The sequence below is a fragment of the Peromyscus californicus genome, unplaced genomic scaffold (assembly GCF_007827085.1).
Source record: "Peromyscus californicus insignis strain IS unplaced genomic scaffold, ASM782708v3 Scaffold_7__1_contigs__length_154581171, whole genome shotgun sequence".
In the NCBI taxonomy this organism is placed as follows: domain Eukaryota; kingdom Metazoa; phylum Chordata; class Mammalia; order Rodentia; family Cricetidae; genus Peromyscus; species Peromyscus californicus.
This window is the reverse complement of record NW_026294595.1, coordinates 125,674,036-125,680,060: the sequence shown is the minus strand read 5'-3', so window position 1 is coordinate 125,680,060 and position 6,025 is coordinate 125,674,036. Positions and strand designations below refer to the sequence as shown.

The 6,025-nt window shown below is 44.1% G+C and overlaps 1 pseudogene; it reads left to right on the top strand.

The window, feature by feature from the left end:
- The first annotated feature begins 438 nt into the window (after nt 1-438).
- LOC128101001 (heterogeneous nuclear ribonucleoprotein H2-like) lies at nt 439-2,329 on the top strand (annotated as a pseudogene).
- Nucleotides 2,330-6,025: the final 3,696 nt, after the last annotated feature.

The following is a 6,025-nucleotide window of genomic DNA, read 5'->3' as shown; positions in this document are numbered from 1 at the left end:
AGAGTTAAGGGACTCTGTCTGAGTCCCCAGTCGACCATTCTCATTCAAGACGTATTGCAGTCATGTCATTTTTCTGTAAGTACAGTTTTAAGAGAAACTATCTTCCCCCCTATTCCTGATCTAATGGTTCCCAGCTGCAGTGTGACTTTTCTGAAGGCCTAACTTAGGTCACAGAATTCCCAGCTTCAAAACCTTCCCATACTCCCTAGCCTCAGTCCTGGGCTAAGCCCTCCTGGATAGCCTCTGTGAAGGCTTCAAATTCCATCTTCCTTCATTTCCCTGTGATGGTTCTTCTTGTCAGCTTGACTGGGTCTGGAATCAACTAAGAGACGTGCCTCTGGGTGAGTCTGTAAGGTGTTTTCTAGAAACATTAAGGATGAAGACCCCTTCTTGAGTGGGTATCATCTCCCATCTCTAGCCCATTTATAAAGAGGTCCCATGCAAAAGCTTTTGCTTTTGCCTGCCTACTTCTACTTCCTGCTGGTGAGTGCATATACTCTGTGGCTGCCACTGATCCTGCCGTCCATTGTTGACATCAGAACCTACTAAAGATCAGTGGCTCTCCAAGAATCCCCCAAGTCTTCAGCACCAGATTGGAACTGCTGAGGCTTCCAGCCTTGTAGACTGAGCAGCTGCCAGGCTTTCAGCCTTTCCAGTGGGAAGACAGCCATTGTGCAAACCAACTGAATAAATCCTCCTTTAATACAGATTGCTTCTATTGCTTCTTTTCCTGTAGAGTACTAGTCAGCTTCCTTTCACCCCTGCTTGCCAGCCATGTACTCCTTCCCCCTTGGTCCCTAACTGGCACTATCCTCTTTCAGGTCCCCCCTCACTGGCATCCAGGTGAGGAGAGGTGGCTAGTCCTATTGTTCTATAATAATTTGCCCATTGTATGTCTCCACAGATCATCCCTTTCACGCCACTTGACTATTTTCATCCTGCTTAACCCAACACTCCCACAACACATGGAGGGTATGTCTCTAAACATGCACAGCTCCTTGGAGAACACACACAGGTGTTTTCTGTGTGTATAATTTGAATTTGCAGACATGCTTCAGGGTAATCTGGGCTTACCCTGATTGTGCTCAGCTGATAAGATGCAGCAGTGTTTTTTATTTTTTGTTTGTTTGTTTGTTTTTTTCTGACTGCAAAATTCAAAATGAGGCTCAGGGTATTCATTTCATCTAAATCAGAGAAAGCAGACTAAGTGTCGAGGCTTTTGTTCAATGTGAAGCAGATGATGAAATCAAATAGCCTTGGGAAAAGACAGAGAAACTATGGGGCACAGATAATGTTGAAGTATTCAGGTTAAACAACATTGAAGCAAATTGGGTGTTGAAGCACACAGCTCAAAATAGTTATGGCATGGCCAATGGCCTTTTGTACAGTATAGAGGAGTCCCCCTGGGTGTAGCAAGGAAGAAATTGCTCAGTTCTTCTCAGGGCTGGAAATGGTGCCAAATGGAATGACACTGCAGGTGGACTTCCAGAGGGTGAGTACAGGGGAGCCTTCCTGACATTTGCTTCACTGAAAAGGCTCTAAAGATATACAAGGAAAGAATGTGACATTGGTATATTGAAATATTTAAGACAGTGGAGCTGAAGTTAGAACTCACTATGATCCACTACGAGAACTTACGGCCATGCAGCAGCCAGGTCTCTATGACAGACCTGCAGATGGCAGAGGGTATAACAGCATTGGTAGAGGAGCTGGCTTTGAGAGATGAAGTGTGGTGTTTGTGGTGGAGGTTACTGAGGCTATGTTGATTATAATGGCTATAATGATAGCTATTGGTTTGGTTCAGACAGATTTGGAAGAGACCTCAATTATTGTTTTTCATGAACATCTGGCCACAGATATGGGGATGGAGGCTCTATTTCCCAGAATACAACACTGGACACAATGTACACATTACCTTACAAAGAACTACTGAGAATGACATTTATATTTTTTCACCACTCAACCCTGTGATAGTACATATTGAGATTGGACCTGATGGCAGATTCACTGGTGAATCTGTGGTTGAGTTTGCAAACTATGAAGGTGCTGTTGCCGTTACGTTTAAAGACAAAGCAAATATGCAGCACAGATATATAGAACTCCCCTTGAATTCTACAGCAGGAGCAAGCAGTGGTGCTTATAGTAGCCAAATGCTAGAAGGCATGGGTTTGTCAAACCAGTCCAATGACAGTGGCCCAGCCAGACAGCAGCTGAATAGTATGGAGGTAGCTACGGCAGCCAGAGCAACATCAGTGAATATGACCAAGTTTTACAGGAAAACTCCAGTGATTTTCATTCAAACATTGCATACGTAGCCAAGGAACAGTGAATCACATTACTACAATAGGAAGCTGTGCATCTATGTTCATGAATGGAATGAGAGGGATGTCTAGCATGTTGGTGTGAGTGGTAGGTAAATGGGGACTGTAACTGATTTTGATAATTGATGCTCAGTAAATTTTTTTTAAAAGAAAGTAAACCCTTGACCTACTTTAACAGTTTTTGCAATCCAGCCCTGTGATTTATGTCTACTCTCATAAATGAACATTAGGATCACTTGAAGGACTAAGGTTCAATATTGTTGAACAAAGCAGTCACCTAGGATGAAGATATAGTGAAGTTGAGTGAACTATAACTGTTAAACAATTTCTGTTGCTTTTGAATCAAAATATAGAACTCTCAGCTCCTTCTCCAGCACCACATGTGCCTGCATGCTGCCATACTCCTGGCCACCATGCTCCACACCATGATGATAATGGACTAAACCTCTGAAACTGTAAGTCACCACTTCAATTAAATTCTTTCCTTTATAAGAATTGCCTTGGTCATAGTGTCTCTTCACAGCCATAGAAACCCTACCTAAGACAGAAGTTGGTACCAGAGATGGGGATATTGCCATGATAGGCCTGACCATGTTTTTATTTGGAGGAATTTGGACTTTGGAACTTTGGGTTAGGAAAGCAGGAGAATGCTAATGGATCATATTAGTAGAAGCATGGAAGATAATGGTGCTGAGAATGATTTGGACTATGGGGGGCTGACTTAAGAGGTTTCAGAGGAGAAGAATTTTAGTATGTTGCCTAGAGATCATTCTTGTGATATTTTGGTGAAGAATGTGGCTGCTTTTTGCCTTGTCCAAAGAGTCAGCCTGAGGCTGAAGTGAAGAGATTTAGATTAATTCTGTTGGCAGAGAAAAATCTCAAAACAGCCTAGTATAAACTCTATTGTGTGGTTGTTAGTAGTAACTCTAATGAAGATTTATAATGAAAAAGAACAATCTGAGAAAGGAAAAATACAAAATGTACAATTTGAGGAGAAAAGGAGCACCAGGAAGTGGAATGAGGCCAAATTCTGTGTTCAAGGAGATAAACAGATTAAAAAATGGAATAAAGGGAGTGGTAACTTCAGGGCAAGATTCCACCCAGCTAAATTTCCAACTTGTGAAAAGGAATTAAATGAAAGCTTAAATCAGGGTATGGTGGTGTACATCTTTAATCCCAGCACCCCCAGGACTTGGAAATCAGAGGATGGCAGATCTCTGAGTCTGAAGCCAGCCTGGTCTACAGATAAAGTTCAAAGACAGCCAAGCTTAGGCAGTGAAGGAAACCACTGAAAATAGAAAGTTGGTGAAGATGTAATTGAATGAGGCAGCCATGTTCCATGGACATGTTTGCCAGCAAGCAGCAGAACTTGGCAGCTTTAGTCACATGGTTCTGGCATCAAGGATAGAAGAAGGGAGCCTTAGAATTTGCCTCCTCTACTAAGGAAAGCTGCTGAGGCATGTGTCTGGGGTATCCCTGAATGGAGGCCTAGAGAGGCCATTGTGTGAAGCTGTGAAGTTGAAGGAAACTTGGATTTCCTTAGAGACCCCAAGATATTGGAGATACCAGAGTTGTGGGATATTTGCCAAGGAAGCTGCTAACAGGGAGTGGAACCAGCCCGAGAGAGAGAAGTATGCTGCAGTCAACAAAGCTGAAAGGAGTTGGATATCTGAAGAGTGTTTTGACATTAGATAAGGAGATGCAGAGTTTAGAGTTTGCCCAGCTGGTTTTTGGTCTTTTTTTGGTCCAGTATTTCCTCACTGTGCTCCTTTCCCTACATTTTGGAATGGTAATGTATATCTTGTGCCATTACGTGCTGGAAGTATGTGATCTGCTTTTTTATTTTAATTTTACAGGGAATTACAGTTAAGAGACTGAATCTCAGAAGAGACTTTGAACTTTAGACTTTTAAACATTGTTGAGACTAGACTTTTGAAGTTAGACTAAATGCATTTTTGCATTATGATATTGTTACAAGCTTATGGGGGGGCAAGGAGTGGAATGTGGTAGTTTGAATGTAATTGGCCCCCATAAGCTCATAGGGAGTGGCACTATTAGGAGGTGTGACTTTGTTGGAGTGGGTGTAGCCTTGTTGGAAGAAGTGTGTCACTGTGCGGGTGGGATTTGAGGTCTCTTATATGTTCAAGCCACACCCAGTGTCTCAGCTCACTTCCTGTTGCTTTTGGATCAAGATGTAGACTTCTCAGCTCCTTCTTCAGCACCATGTCTGCCTGCATGTTGCTATACATCCAGCCACCAAGCCCCCACCATAATGATAAGGGACTAAACCTCTGAAACTATAAGCCACCACCTCAATGAAATGCTTTCCTTTATAAGAGAGCTGAGCTCTTGGTCCCATTGGCCACTGACAGCCTCCCCCTGACTCCACTATACCTATGGACAGTGGCTCGTGCTGTGTCTGACAGTATGTACCTATCCCTTCATTCTGTCATCGGGATGATGCCACCACACCCTCTGAGTCCTCCTGTGTCTCTTGGGAAGGACACAGGCCTAGAGGTCCTGGGAGTGAAGAGTGGAGAGAGCTGTGTGTAGCAGACCTACATTGATCTTGGAGTCTGTCCCAGATCAACTGAGCCCTGGCTTACTGGTCCTCATGAGGGACTGTGGGGAATGGACAAAGTCCTAGATGTGGGGAAAGGATGACGTAGATGTGTATGGTTGATGTGAGCACAGCCATGTCAAGGATCCTAATGCCTCTGACCTGTAAGAATGGCAAGGTCTTCCCAGCGTATCCCACTTTGCTGTTTATCAGTCAGTTTGCCTTTGTCTGCAAGTGTGCTGCTTCATGGTTGCAAGATAACTGCCACAGCTCCAAGCATTACATCCATCCTCAAAGATACAGAGAAGAGGGAAATCAATACCAGCATGTGAACACATAGGTTGGCTGTGTCTCATCCACATAGCATCTAATTTTGTAGGTGTCGAGTGAAACCTGTGCTGTGGCATTTCTAATTAACTCCAGGTGCTGGTCATGCTGTAGATCTGGGGACCAAGCCCTGAGACATCTGGATGACCTACCTTGAGCAGTGTTCAGAGCCTGCCTATATGTTGGACTCACAATACTGGTGCGTGGGTCCCATCATCCAGAGCCCGCTGCTAGTGCCCTGTATTATATCCCAGGAACCCAGAACTAAAAGCCTCCCTGGTGATCCTTGCATGTTGCCACAGCCAAGAACGACTGGTTAGGAGACTGTGCACATACTGCTGGGTCCTCATTTACTTCCCTTCCCCACATTTGTCCTCTGAGTTCAACCCGGACAGCAGTCAGTCATCCAGCACCTTCACTTGCCTGATTACAGGTGTCTAATGTCTGCAGGGCTGAGGTGGACTTTTGTTTTCTTTTTCTGTGGTGGGCACAGTGTTCCTGTGGGTATGTGCAAAGGTGTGTGCTAGAACGTGTGTGTATGTGTGTGTGTGCTAGTGCGTTTGTGTGTGGATGCATGTACACTGGTGTGTGTGCATGTGTGTACACTGGTGCGTGTGGTTGTGTGTGCAAGTGTGTGAGTATGTGTACAGGTGTGTGTACAAGTGTGTTTGCATGTTCATGATGCACAAGTGGAGACCAGAGGTTGATATCAGGGGTCTTCCTCCATTTATCTTCACCTTATTTTTTAATTATTATTTGATGTATATGGATGTTTTGGCTGCATGTGTGTCTGTGCACCATGTGTGTGCCTGGTGCC